The sequence below is a fragment of the Myxine glutinosa genome, chromosome 2 (genome assembly GCF_964187855.1).
Source record: "Myxine glutinosa chromosome 2, kmMyxGlut1.1, whole genome shotgun sequence".
NCBI classification, from domain to species: domain Eukaryota; kingdom Metazoa; phylum Chordata; class Myxini; order Myxiniformes; family Myxinidae; genus Myxine; species Myxine glutinosa.
Window position 1 is genome coordinate 106,304,878 of NC_136262.1, and position 14,074 is coordinate 106,318,951.

Consider the following 14,074-nt stretch of genomic DNA (forward strand, 5'->3'; position numbering starts at 1 on the left):
CTCATAACTGAGGTGGGGGCCTCGCTCAAAGGGTTTTTATTGCCACGCCCCTGGAACCCTCTGGAACCTCTAGCCACACCCTGTCAGGCGATGTCGCCTCAGCCCTGATTGGCTGGTGGCCCTCACCGTCCCCCTGCTGCCGATCCGATGTCAGCCTCGCTGCCGCTCCACCCCCTTTTTGGGCCTACCTCGTGTCACTGGGCTAGTTCCAGCAAACCAGCAAACCAAGAGCAGCAAACGCTGCTGGTAGCCAAAGCGTAACAAACTGCAACCATCCCAAGCGTAACAAACTGTGAGTTGTCAAATGAATGGGGCGCGGGATGGATTCTGCCTAACGAGGTGGAATTTGGAGGGAGGAGGCACAATGGAACGGGCCTATTCTTATTTGTTTTACACAACGCAGATGATAACTATTGGAAATGGCCTTATCTCACATATACGAAGAAATAACTAACGTTCTAAGGTGACCTACGTGTTGCATGTGGACTAACTATGGGGGCAGAACCTTTAACCTTTATTAATCAAATATGTACACTTTCTCAGAACCGCAACAATATATATATATATATATATATATATATATATATATATATATATATATACAGACTTGGCATTTAATATGGAATATTATTTTTTTCTTGACTTGGGTTTACTTTCTTAACTCAGTATATCAATCTCGTGAGTTTCTTTTACACTTTGGTGATTTATTTGTTCAAAGAACCATGTCACTGATTGTCTGTCGCAGCAAGAAGTCAACAACAGGATTATATCACAGGTGGCGTGGCAAAATGTACGGACAGGTGCATTTGACGATTGGCTTCACAGTCGGGTATACAAGGGTTGTTGCGTTCTGTATTAGTGGAAAACAACTGCTGCACATCTCCAAAAGTTATTGCCGCTTCCTCTGGAGATGGTGCATCAACTCGACAATGCTGTTTGTCATGGAGTGGTGGCTTTACGAAATTACAGCATGAAAGAGCGTGCTATTGCTCGGCAGTATGGCATCACTCAAGGTCAGGTGTCAAAGATCCTGAGACGAAATGCTCAGAGGGGTGTCCCGACTCCAATACCGAGGCCAGGACGTCCCCGCAGAACCACAAGAAGGGATGATCGCCAGCTGCACCGGTTAGTCCGCAATGGCCGTACCAAGTCAGCTAATCGGCTTAGGGCTGAGTGGCAGCAACTGACAAATGTGCCTGTATCCAGAAGTCTAGTCAACCAACGACTGGTTCAAGCAGGCTATCGTGCCAGGCATCCCCTGAGAAAGCCAGGCCTGACCAGACAACACTGCCAGCGCCGATTGCAGTGGGCCAGAGAGCACCGTCAATGGCAGCCAGGACACTGGAATCATGTGATCTTCAGTGACGAGTCTAGATTTCTGGTCTATCGTCAAGATGGCCGCGTCCGAGTGCGCAGACAAGTGCATGAAACCTACAACAAAGATTGTATAGTGCCAAGAGTCCAAGCTGGAGGTGATGGGGTGACTGTTTGGGCTGCTTTTCATGCAGGGGGCAAAACTGGCCTGGTTGTTTTGAATGGAAACCTGAACCAGTTCAAGTACAGGGCCATTCTGGAATAAACATTGCTTCCATTTGCTCGTGCAGCCTTTTGAGGAAACTTTGTCTTCCAAGATGACAATGCACGGCCTCATCGTGCTCGCATGATCCAACACTTTCTTGCTGACCGTGGTATAGAGCATATGGAGTGGCCTGCCATGTCCACAGATATGAATCCGATAGAGAACTTGTGGGCAGAATTAACGCGTCAAATCGACCACTTGGACCAGCAGCGGACCTCTGTGCGTGAATTGCAGCAGGCTATTGTCACTGCATGGCAAGCGATTCCTGTCCAAACCTTGGCAAATCTCGTGAACAGCATGCCTCAACGTGTACGTGCTCTCCTGAATGCTCGTGGGGGTTACACGAAGTACTGAACTGTAATTTTACTGTCGGTAATCCCAGTCGTAATTTAACTTTGGTTTTTGTTTAAAATATTTTTGGCTAATGTGCAAAATAAAGAGATACTTCTGGAAAACGTACAGAAGTTTAACACAGTACTGTCCATGAATTGAGTTCGATATCAGTTTACATCACTTTCAAGGATCAATTTATTTGTTTCGAAATGTCAAATGTGGTTTTTGTTTCTTTTAAAGGTCACATTAACAAAATCTGGAATAATTTCAACATAATTCCAATGAACTTTTGGTTCTAAGACATCTTGAAAAGTAAGTTCACCCCCACAAAAAAAATATTCCATATTAAATGCCAAGTCTGTATATATACATATATTCTGTATATATACATATAAAAAAATATTCCATATTAAATGCCAAGTCTGTATATATGCAGACTTGGCATTTAATATGGAATATTTTTTTTGTGGGGGTGAACTTACTTTTCAAGATGTCTTAGAACCAAAAGTTCATTGGAATTATGTTGAAATTATTCTAGATTTTGTTAGTGACCTTTAAAAGAAACAAAAACCACATCTTACATTTCGAAACAAATAAATTGATCCTTGAAAGTGATGTAAACTGATATCGAACTAAATTCATGGACAGTACTGTGTTAAACTTCTGTATGTTTTCCAGAAGTATCTCTTTATTTTGCACATTAGCCAAAAAATTTTTTAACAAAAACAAAAGTTGAATTACGACTGGGATTACGGACAGTAAAATTACAGTTCAGTACTTCGTGTAACCTCCACGAGCATTCAGGAGAGCACGTACACGTTGAGGCATGCTGTTCACGAGATTTGCCAAGGTTTGGACAGGAATCGCTAGTGACAATAGCCTGCTGCAATTCACGCACAGAGGTCGGCTGCTGGTGCAAGTGGTCGATTTGACGCGTTAATTCTGCCCACAAGTTCTCTATCGGATTCATATCTGGGGACATGTCAGGCCACTCCATATGCTCTACACCACGGTCAGCAAGAAAGTGTTGGATCATGCGAGCACGATGAGGCCGTGCATTGTCATCTTGGAAGACAAAGTTTCCTCGAAAGGCTGCACGAGTAAATGGAAGCAATGTTTCTTCCAGAATGGCCCTGTACTTGAACTGGTTCAGGTTTCCATTCAGAACAACCAGGTCAGTTTTGCCCCCTGCATGAAAAGCAGCCCAAACGGTCACCCCCACCACCTCCAGCTTGGACTCTTGGCACTATACAATCTTTGTTGTAGGCTTCATGCACTTGTCTGCGCACTCGGACGTGGCCATCTTGACGATAGACCAGAAATCTAGACTCGTCACTGAAGATCACATGATTCCAGTGTCCTGGCTGCCATTGACGGTGCTCTCTGGCCCACTGCAATCGGCGCTGGCGGTGTTGTCTGGTCAGGTGTGGCTTTCTCAGGGGACGCCTGGCACGATAGCCTGCTTGAACCAGTCGTTGGTTGACTAGCCTTCTGGATACAGGCACATTTGTCAGTTGCTGCCACTCAGCCCTAAGCCGATTAGCTGACTTGGTACGGCCATTGCGGACTAACCGGTGCAGCTGGCGATCATCCCTCCTTGTGGTTCTGCGGGGACGTCCTGGCCTCGGCATTGGAGTAGGGACACCCCTCTGAGCATTTTGTTTCAGGATCTTTGACACTTGACCTTGAGTGAAGCCATACTGCCCAGCAATAGCACGCTGTTTCATGCCGTAATTTCGTAAAGCCACCACTCCATGACAAACAGCATTGTCGAGTTGACGGATCATCTCCAGAGGAAGCGGCAATAACTTTTGGAGATGTGCAGCAGTTGTTTTCCACTAATACAGAACGCAACAACCCTTGTATACCCGACTGTGAAGCCAATCGTCAGATGCACCTGTCCGTACATTTTGCCACGCCACCTGTGATATAATCCTGTTGTTGACTTCTTGCTGCGACAGACAATCAGTGACATGGTTCTTTCAACATTCAAAATCACCAAAGTGTAAAAGAGATTCACCAGATTGATATACTGAGTTAAGAAAGTAAACCCAAGTCAAGAAAAAAAAAATATTCCATATTAAATGCCAAGTCTGTATATATATATATATATATATATATATATATATATAAATATATATATATACATCTGGATTTATATTTAATTCAAAAATTGATCCAGACCTCTATTCTCTTTCAAACATTCAAACCGACAGAGGTAGTTATTTATCACAGCATCTGTATAATTTTCACCCTTATACTCAACTTCGTTTCGCTGTTATTTGTCAAAAAGTCAACTGAGCGTTATAGATATTTAGATTCCCCAGTGTGTAATTTGCTCCTGTGATCTTCCCTTCATCTTTGTTACAATTAAAAAGCCTGCCAAACTACAACTATAACAAACGACTCGATTATCTCCCAATGCCACCAGGGCTAACCAACACTCAGCACATTTGGCGATCGTGCGAACCATGCCCCACCTCACGGCCTTCGATGCATGCAAACATTCGGAGAGAGATTAGACTCCACCCCCCAACGACTCGTAACGAGGAGCCCATGCTCCGGCCTTCGTGTTTGGTGGAGGAGCGATGGGATGATTGAGTACAGCTCGGTGATTGGACAGGGTGTGACGTCAGCGTGGAACATTCGAGAGCTGAGGGAAAAAGACGCCGTCTCGCCATCTTGCTCTGGTCTGGTGTTGGAGTTCGTTGTTGACGGTCACAGACTTCCCTTCTGGTCCTGGTCTTGAATGCGGTGGTTGCTTGGTTGTTTTGCGTGGGCGGACAACGGGTGCTCGTTTGTGTGCGCCGGAGAGATCGTCGGAGTCATGTTAGCAAAGAAGGATCCTGCCTACTTGGCTGGCTACGGGTGCGATTCCGTGCCATCTTGTGTGTTTCCCTCATGGTGGTTCGAGGTGGCGACCAGCCAGCCTTATTTGGGGACGCAAAGCTAAGTGCCGGCAGGTTTGAAATGAAGCATCACTTATTTTTACTTTATTTTCCCCTTGTTTGTATACGGGTATGAGTGGAGACGTCTCAATTAGGAATTTTAGTTTTTACCTCACCTTGCATTGTTACTTGCATTTATTTTCATTAAATTGGTTATTGTTGCATTTTATCCTTTTGTCTTGTTTCATTTCTTTATTTGCGGGTTTGGATAACCCCTGCGTGTGTTCACGATTAGATAATGCCCGGGCCTTCCCACGAGCGCCAAAGACAATCCCGCCAAGGTTCGGAGTACGCCCTGGAGTTTAAGCTCGTTTCGGTTATTCGTCTGAGGCCGGTCTTCATCGGCCATGGACAGGACAATATATATATATATACAGTCACGTGAAAAAGTAAGTACACCCCATGTAAAGTTTTGACTTTTTCAACATATTTCAACAAACAGCCATTTGATCTTTATTTCAACAATATTGATAGATAAAGGTGATATAAGATAACAAATATCATGAAACATTTACATTTTGTAGTCCATTGTATAATTTAAATAAACATAAATGCAAATTTTGCATGTGGAAAAAGTAAGTACACCCTTAATAATAATAATAAAAAATTTATTTTATATAGCGCTTTTCAAGAAGCCCAAAGGCACCCTTGGCTCTAATAGGTGGTATTGCCCCCTTTGGCAGAAAGAACCTCAAGTAGGCGTTTCTTATAACTGTCTACCAGTCTCTGACATCGACTGGGAGAAATTTTTGCCCACTCCTCCATGCAGAATTCTTTCAGCTGTGCGATGTTCGAGGGGTTTCTTGCATGCACAGCTCGTTTCAAATCCCCCCACAACATCTCAATGGGATTTATATTCGGGCTTTGACTTGGCCATTCCAGAACCCTCCATTTCTTTCGTTTCAGCCATTCCTTGGTGGATTTACTGGTATGTTTAGGGTCATTGTCATGTTGCAAGGTCCACCTTCGGTTGAGCTTCAACTTTCCGACAGATGGCCTCACATTATTCTCAAGCACCCTCTGGTACAATGAAGAATTCATAGTGGATTATATGAAGATGAGCTGCCCAGGCCCTGATGCAGCAAAGCTGCCCCAAACCATAATATTTCCACCACCATGCTTTACAGTTGGTATCAGGTTCTTGTGGTCAAATGCTGTTTTGGTTTTCGCCAAACATGTCTTCTGGTACCGTGGCCAAATAGCTCGACCTTTGACTCATCTGTCCAGAGCACATTGTTCCAGAAGTGCTGGTCTTTGCCTTGGTGTTCATTGTCAAACTTTAGCCTTGCCCTGATGTTCTTTCTGGACAGCAAAGGTTTCCTCCTGGCACACCTCCCATGTAGATCAAATTTGTGCAGCCTCTTTCTAATGGTAGACTCGTGCACTTTGACATCAACAGTGGCAAGAGTTACCTGTAGGTCCCGTGATGACATTCTGGGGTTCTTAGAGACCTTTCAGCACCTTGCGGTCTGCTCTCGGGCTGAACTTGCTGGGGCGGCCTCGCCTGAACAAGTTGTTGTTTTTTTTTTGTTGTTTTTTTGTATACAAGATCGAGGCTCGTGAAAGAGCTAACATTAATCACACAGAAAGACAAACCGACACATAAAACATATAACATGGGGAGCGGTAGACAAGATGGGGCGAGAGGGGGAGGAACACAAACACAACATCTGACAGCAGGGACATCGAGAGATCTGTGGGAGGGAGAGGGCTTTGGGGGGGGAGGCATGGGAAGGGGGGGGGTGGGAGAGGTATAAAACATAGGGACACTGCCAGGACTTCCAGGAAAGAAGTTGGAATTTCAAACAAGGTGGATCTGGGGTGAATTAGTGGGGGTAGAAAAGATCAAGGTTTTGGATGGGGAAAGATAAGAGATGGTGGTGAACAGCTGTTTTAAAGACCTGGAGGGAGGAGTGGGATTGAAGGGAGTGTGGGAGTTTGTTCCAGAGGCGGGAGAAAAGAGGAATGAAAGAGTGAAGGTGAGCAGAGAGCCGAGATTTCGGCAGTTTAACCATCAGAGGGTTGCTGGCAGATCTTGTGCGACCTGTAGGAATATTTGGGGGACAAAGCACAGAGAGAGCTGGGGGAGCAAGGCAGGAGAGGAGTCAGTAGAAGACAGAACGACCACATACCTGTCTGCGGTGAGTGAGTGAAAGGCCCTCGGAGATAGCTTCATCACGGGAGATTCCAATGATTCTGAAAGCTTTGGTTTCAACAGCGTGAAGCCGAGCTAGGTGTGAGGCAGGAGCACCGGCCCATAGGGGAGAACAGTATTCCATTGAGCTGCGGATGAAAGCCTTGTATGTGGTGAGGAGCTCAGGTGTGCCGAGGAAGGACTTCGCACGACGGAGGATGCCCAGTCGGCGACTGGCTTTGGAGGCCAGCTTGGAAATGTGGTTTTCCCAAGAAAGATCATGGCAGATAGTGAGACCCAAAAGCTTGAGTGACAGAACTTCTTGGAGAGGATTGTTGAGAAAGTAGATGGGAGGGTTGTCCAGTCGATCTTTTCGGAGAGACATAGTAAGAGTGTGAGATTTGTCAGGATTGAAAGACATGTTCCACTTGTTTGACCAGTCTGTGATTTTGTCCAGGTCTTCAGAGAGTGAGGAGGCTGCAGACTGCCGATCTGAGGGAAGAGGAATGGAGCGGCAGAGACTGGAGTCATCAGCAAAGAGATAGAGAGGATTTTCCAGAGAGTCGGAGAGATCATTGATAAAGACCAGAAAAAGCACAGGGCCCAGAACACTGCCTTGGGGAACTCCAGCCTGAACAGGAAGGGGAGATGAGAGAAATCCATTCAGGGCCACACGTTGTCTACGACCAGAGAGGAAGTCCGCAAGCCATGCATGGAGATTTCCAAGGATACCATAGGAGGAGAGTTTGGTGAGCAGAGCTGGGTGCCAGACCATATCGAAGGCACGTGATATGTCAAGGGAGACGGCTCTGATTTCCTGTTTGGCATTGAGGACCTCCATCCATTGTTGAGACAGCAGAAGCAGCATGTCCAGAGTAGAATGACCTGGTCTGAATCCAAATTGATGATCGGAGATCAGGCCATTGGAGAAGAGGAAGGATTTCATATCCGAAGCAATGATGGATTCCATGACTTTGCTGATAATTGGGAGCAGGCTGATTGGTCTGTAGTTGCAAGGATCTGTTTTTGCACCTTTTTTGTGCAAAGCGGTAATGTTTGCTGATTTCCAGGATGCTGGCAGATGACCTTGAGCAAAAGAGAGGGTGAAAAGAACAGAGAGAGTGTGAGATAGAGCGGCAGAGCAGGATTTTAGGACCCGTGGGCTGATGCCGTCTGGTCGTCTGGTCAACACATATGAACAAAAGGTTGGAGCGGAGAGGAAGCCGTAGCCAGAGGTACTCCTGGGGGTGAGGTGGAGAGAGGGCAGTGCAAGGAGAGTGAGGAAGAGAGTTTTTGATAAAGATAGCCACCCCACCACCAGGACGAGGCTCAGGTCTATCATACCAGAGGAGGGAGTAACCAGGAAGAGATATTAAGGAATCAGAGACATCCTGAAGGAGGAAAGTTTCTGTTAAGCAGATCAAGTCTGGATTGTCAGAAGCAACCTGTATGGAGAGATCAGTCAGGTTTGAGCGAAGGCCCCGGATGTTTGAGGTCCATACCGTTAATGAAGAGAGAGGGGGAGCATCGGGTACAGGACAGGGGAGGGGAGAGGTAGGGTAAGATGAAGGATGAGAGGGGAGGTAGGGAGAGCAGTTGATCGTGTGTCAGAGATTACAGAAGAGTTACAAGAAAGGGAAGGATGAGGAGAACGAAAGGTTTGATGGTGAAGGGATGAGGCACAGTGAGGGGTTGTTTGAGGGGGGGAGAGGAAAGTAGAAGGGGAGGAGGCAGCTTTGAGGAGGAGGAGGGGGGGAGGGAGAATTGGAGAGGAATGGTATGGGAGGAGATTTGAATGGGAGGGGTTGGGGGGGAGTTTTGAAGTGGAGGAGTGAGGGGGGAGTTTAGGAGGGGAGGGGCAAGGGGGGAGTTCAGGAGGGGAGGGGCAAGGGGGGAGTTTAGGAGTGGAGGGGGCAAGGGGGGAGTTTAGGAGTGTAGGGGAAAGAAGAGGGGAGTTTAGGAGTGCAGGGGCAAGGGGGGGGATTTGGAGGGGAGGGGCAAGAGGGGAGTTTAGAAAGTGGATGATTAATGAAAGACGAACATTGATAACAAATTGGGTTTATTGTGATTTTCAAGTCAGCAATCCGATTAAGAACGATGGAGGAGGTATGGAATGGATGTGAATTTAGAGCATGCAGTGATTTAGAGTTATAAGGGATTGAATTTATTTTTTTTGAAGTGGAATGAGTTGGAGAGGAAATTGAAAGAAGCCTTTTAAATATGAAGAAAAACAGCGTGTTGTAATATACCACTGAATAAAACACTGAAGGGGAAAGATTAAACATATTTAAATAATATTTAAACAGAACCGTGAACAATCTTAAATGCACAAAATTCCAACGGGGGGAGGGCCGAGAGGGACCACCACGAGTCACATGAACAGGGCAAAAGGTGGATGGCAAGGAGATAATGGGGGCGGGGCGAACAGCACACCTGGACAGAAGTACAGGATGAGACAACAGCACACGTGGAGAAAGGAAAATAAATGTTTTTGGTTATTTATTTATTTTTTGTTTTTTTTGGGGGGGGGGGGGATTTAAAACGTCAGACAAAGAGTATTATGTTCGGGGTAGAAGGGAAAAATCTAAGAGCCAAGCAAAACACGAATTAGGGGACTTAAGTTAACAAATCTCGAGATCTCGCGAGATCTTGGAGACGGCGGCAGGGATTTTCGAAGCTCCACACGGTCTCCACGTTTTTCGAAGTTAAGTCTGTTCACAATTGTATTTTGTCGAAACTGTATTTATCTTTCGGTGTGTGAAGTTATTGTGTGCAACTTTGGTTGTTTCTCGGTGTTTATCTTTCATAAATTGATCGTCTGTTTGCCGTGTCGCGAGCAAGGCCTGGTACAGTGTGCACTGTACAACCTTGAGGCTTTGTTTTTCTCTCAGTCGTCCGTCGTTTGTGATCCAATAACTTTCGTTCTCTGTATTCCCAGGCTTTTCACCCATAGCCTACTTCCTTGTGTAAATCTCAACTCAAAAAAAAAAAAAAAAAAAAAAAAAAAAAAAACATTTCCTTCTCTGTTCTCATTCGTTTATTCATTCTTATTCGTTCGTTCGTTCTTCGACCACGTGTTTCTCCCCCATTTCCCCAGATAGTTTTCACTCATTAACCTTCAATGTTTACACTTTCCCCTCAAGTTATGTATTCCGTCATATTTTATAACACCTTTTTCTTCTTCTTCTTTAAAAGGCTGCTTTCGACTTGCTCACCAAATCAATTCATCCCAAAAAAAATATCCATCTCCTATAGTGCCTTTGTTCTACATTCCCTAAACTCTCCTGCACTCCATCCTCCATCCAGCGTCCTTAAACGTATTTTTAACTCGAAGGTCACAAGAAACTCATTTTGCAATAAATGTTCGTTTCCCATAAATCATACACTTTCAAAAATCCAATCTCACCCCTCCCCTCCAAATCTTCCCCATAACCCCTCCCCTCCAAATCTTCCCCATCACCCCTCCCCTCCAAATCTTCCCCATCACCCATCCCTTTCAAATCTCCCCCCTTGCCCCCTCCCTCCTAAACTACTCCCTCACCCCTCCCCGCCAAGACGCCCCCTCGCCCCTCCCCTCCTAGACTCCTGCCTCACCCCTCCCCTCCAAATCTCCCCCATATCCCATCCCTTTCAAATCCCTCCCCTTGTCCCTTCACTCCCAAACTCCCCCCTCACCCCTCCCCTTCAAATCTCCCCACCCTCATTGCTTCTCAATTTCCCCCCGCTCACTCCCCCTCCTCAAAGCGTCCTCCCCGCTTCTTCCCCCTTCAAACTCTCACCTCCATCTCCCCCAACCTTCTGCCTCGCTCTTCCCCCTCCTCAAATAACACCTCATTGTGGCTCACCCAATCACCATCAAACCTTTTGTCCGCCCCATCCTTCCCTTTCTCCGAGCTATTCTGAAATCTCTGACACACCTTCAACAGCTCTCCCTACCTCTTCCACCTCTTCCACATCTTACCCTACCCCTCCTCCCCCCTGTTCTGTATCTGATGCTCCCCCTTCCTCTTCATTAACGGTATGGACCTCAAACATCCGGGGCCTTCGTTCAAACTTAACTGATCTCTCCATACAGGTTGCTTCTGTCAAACCAGACGTGATCTGCTTAACAGAAACTTTCCTCCTTTATGATGTCTCTGATTCCATAGTATCTCTCCCGGGCTACTCCCTCCTCCGGTATGATAGACCTGAGCCTCGTCCTGGAGGCGGGGTTGCTATCTTTATCAAAAACTCTCTTCCTCACTCGCCCTGCACTGCACTCTCTCCACCTCACCCCCAGGAATACCTCTGGCTACGGCTTCCCCTTCGCTCCCACCTCTTGTTCATATGTGTGTTGTACCGTCCACCAAACAGTGATGACTCCATCTACATCTCGCTGTCTGATGATATGGACCAACTTCTATCTACTCATCCCAACTCTCTCTTCCTCATATGTGGTGATTTCAACTGTCATCATGCCAGTTGGCTGGGTGTGGGTACCTCTCTCACCAGCCATGGCTCCTCAGCAAAGGACTTCTGCGACTCACTGGGACTGACACAATCTGTCAATTTCCCGACCCGGATCTCAGTCAACGGAACATCTTCTCTTCTGGACTTGGTTATGACTAACTTCCCTGAAAATGTCTGCTGCTCTTCTTCTGCTCCGATCGGATCATCTGATCATGTCCTTGTTAAAGTGGACATCTCTCTGACCATCCTCAGGGAGCCTGCTCAGCGTCGACGAGTCTGGCATTTCACTCAGGCCAACTGGCACGGTCTTCAAGCAGCCATCAATCATCTGGACTGGTCTCCCATCTCTACCACCTCTGACATCAACTCATCCTGGGAATTCTTCCAAAGTAAATTGCTCTCTCTCATGCACAGATTTATCCCATCTCGTCTTCAGTTGTCATACCCTTCCTCCCGTCCATGGTACACGGAATCTTGTGGTGAGGCTGTTGCCCAGAAACAACTTGCCTTCGTCTCCTGGAAAGCAAATCCAACGGAAGGAAATCTCATTTCCTTTCACAAAGCCCGAAACAAGTGTGTGTCCACCCTCAGGAGAGCCAGGAAACAATATCTCTCCGTTCTCAAGACCGAACTCTCTTATCTGTCTCCCTCTTCCAAATCCTGGTGGCGTCTGGTCAAATCCGTTTCTGGTGTTTGTTCCCCCTCCATCCCCTCCCTTACCTCAAATGGCTACACAGCTGACTCCGCACGTGAAAAAGCTGAATGCCTCAACTCTGTGTTTGCCTCTAAATCTTGTGTCCCAAACCCATCCCTCTCTGTACCCACCATACCCAGTCGTACCCTGCTGCTCCTGGACTCCGTGTCCTTTCCTCCTGACAAGGTGGAAAAGTTTCTGTCAACCCTCGACACTGATTCTGCAACTGGACCCGACGGCATCAGCCCACGGGTCCTAAAATCCTGCTCTGCTGCTCTATCTCACCCTCTCTCTGTTCTCTTCACCCTCTCTTTTGCTCAAGGTCAACTGCCATCTGCTTGGAAATCAGCCAACATCACCGCTTTGCACAAAAAAGGTGCAAAAACAGATCCTAGCAACTACAGACCAATCAGCCTTCTCCCAATTATCAGCAAAGTCATGGAATCCATCATTGCTTCTGATATGAAATCTTTCCTCTTCTCCAATGGCTTGATCTCTGATCATCAATTTGGTTTCAGACCAGGTCACTCTACTCTGGACATGCTGCTTCTGCTGTCTCAACAATGGATGGAGGTCCTCAATGCCAAACAGGAAATTAGAGCTGTCTCCCTCGACATATCACGTGCCTTCGACACGGTCTGGCACCCCGCTCTGCTCACCAAACTCTCCTCCTTTGGTATCCATGGAAATCTCCACGCATGGCTGGCGGACTTCCTCTCTAGTCGTCGTCAACGTGTGGCCCTGAATGGGTTTCTCTCATCTCCTCTTCCTGTTCAGGCTGGAGTTCCCCAAGGCAGTGTTCTGGGCCCCGTGCTTTTTCTGGTCTTCATCAATGATCTCTCTGACTCTCTCGAAAATCCTCTCTATCTCTTTGCTGATGACTCCACTCTCTGCCGCTCCATTCCTCTTCCCTCAGATCGGCAGTCTGCTGCCTCCTCACTCTCTGAAGACCTGGACAAAATCACAGACTGGTCAAACAAGTGGAACATGTCTTTCAATCCTGACAAATCTCACACTCTTACTATGTCTCTCCGAAAAGATCGACTGGACAACCCTCCCATCTACTTTCTCAACAATCCTCTCCAAGAAGTTCTGTCGCTCAAGATTTTGGGTCTCACTATCTGCCATGATCTTTCTTGGGAAAACCACATTTCCAAGCTGGCCTCCAAAGCCAGTCGCCGACTGGGCATCCTCCGTCGTGCAAAGTCCTTCCTCGGCACACCTGAGCTCCTCACCACATACAAGGCTTTCATCCGCAGCTCAATGGAATACTGTTCTCCCCTATGGGCCGGTGCTCCTGCCTCACACCTAGCTCGGCTTCACGCTGTTGAAACCAAAGCTTTCAGAATTATTGGAATCTCCCGCGATGAAGCTATCTCTGAGGGCCTTTCACTCACTCACCGCAGGCAGGTAGGTGGTCTTTCTGTCTTCTACCGACTCCTCTCCGGCCTTGCTCCCCCAGCTCTCTCTGTGCTCTGTCCCCCAAATATTCCTACAGGTCGCACAAGATCTGCCAGCAACCCTCTGATGGTTAAACTGCCGAAATCTCGGCTCTCCGCTCACCTTCACTCTTTCATTCCTCTTTTCTCCCGCCTCTGGAACAAACTCCCTCACTCCCTTCAATCCCACTCCTCCCTCCAGGTCTTTAAAACAGCTGTTCACCACCATCTCTTATCTTCCCCCATCCAAAACCTTGATCTTTTCTACCCCCGCTAATTCACCCCAGATCCACCTTGTTTGAAATTCCAACTTCTTTCCTGGAAGTCCTGGCAGTGTCCATATGTTTTATACCTCTCCCACTGCCCCCTTCCCACGCCCCCCCCCCCAAAGCCCTCGCCCTCTCTCAGATCTCTCGATGTCTCCATGTCTCTCGGTCCCTGCTCTCAAATGTTGTGTTTGTGTCCTTCCCCCTCTCTCCCCATCTTGTCTACCGCTCC

The 14,074-nt window shown here is 47.1% G+C and overlaps 1 long non-coding RNA gene across 1 annotated transcript in view; it reads right to left on the reverse strand.

Moving 5' to 3' along the window:
* The window catches only part of LOC144890860 (uncharacterized), a 40,747-nt gene that overhangs the window by 20,886 nt on the left and 5,787 nt on the right, over window positions 1–14,074 (reverse strand). The gene's annotated exons all lie outside the window — the stretch shown is intronic.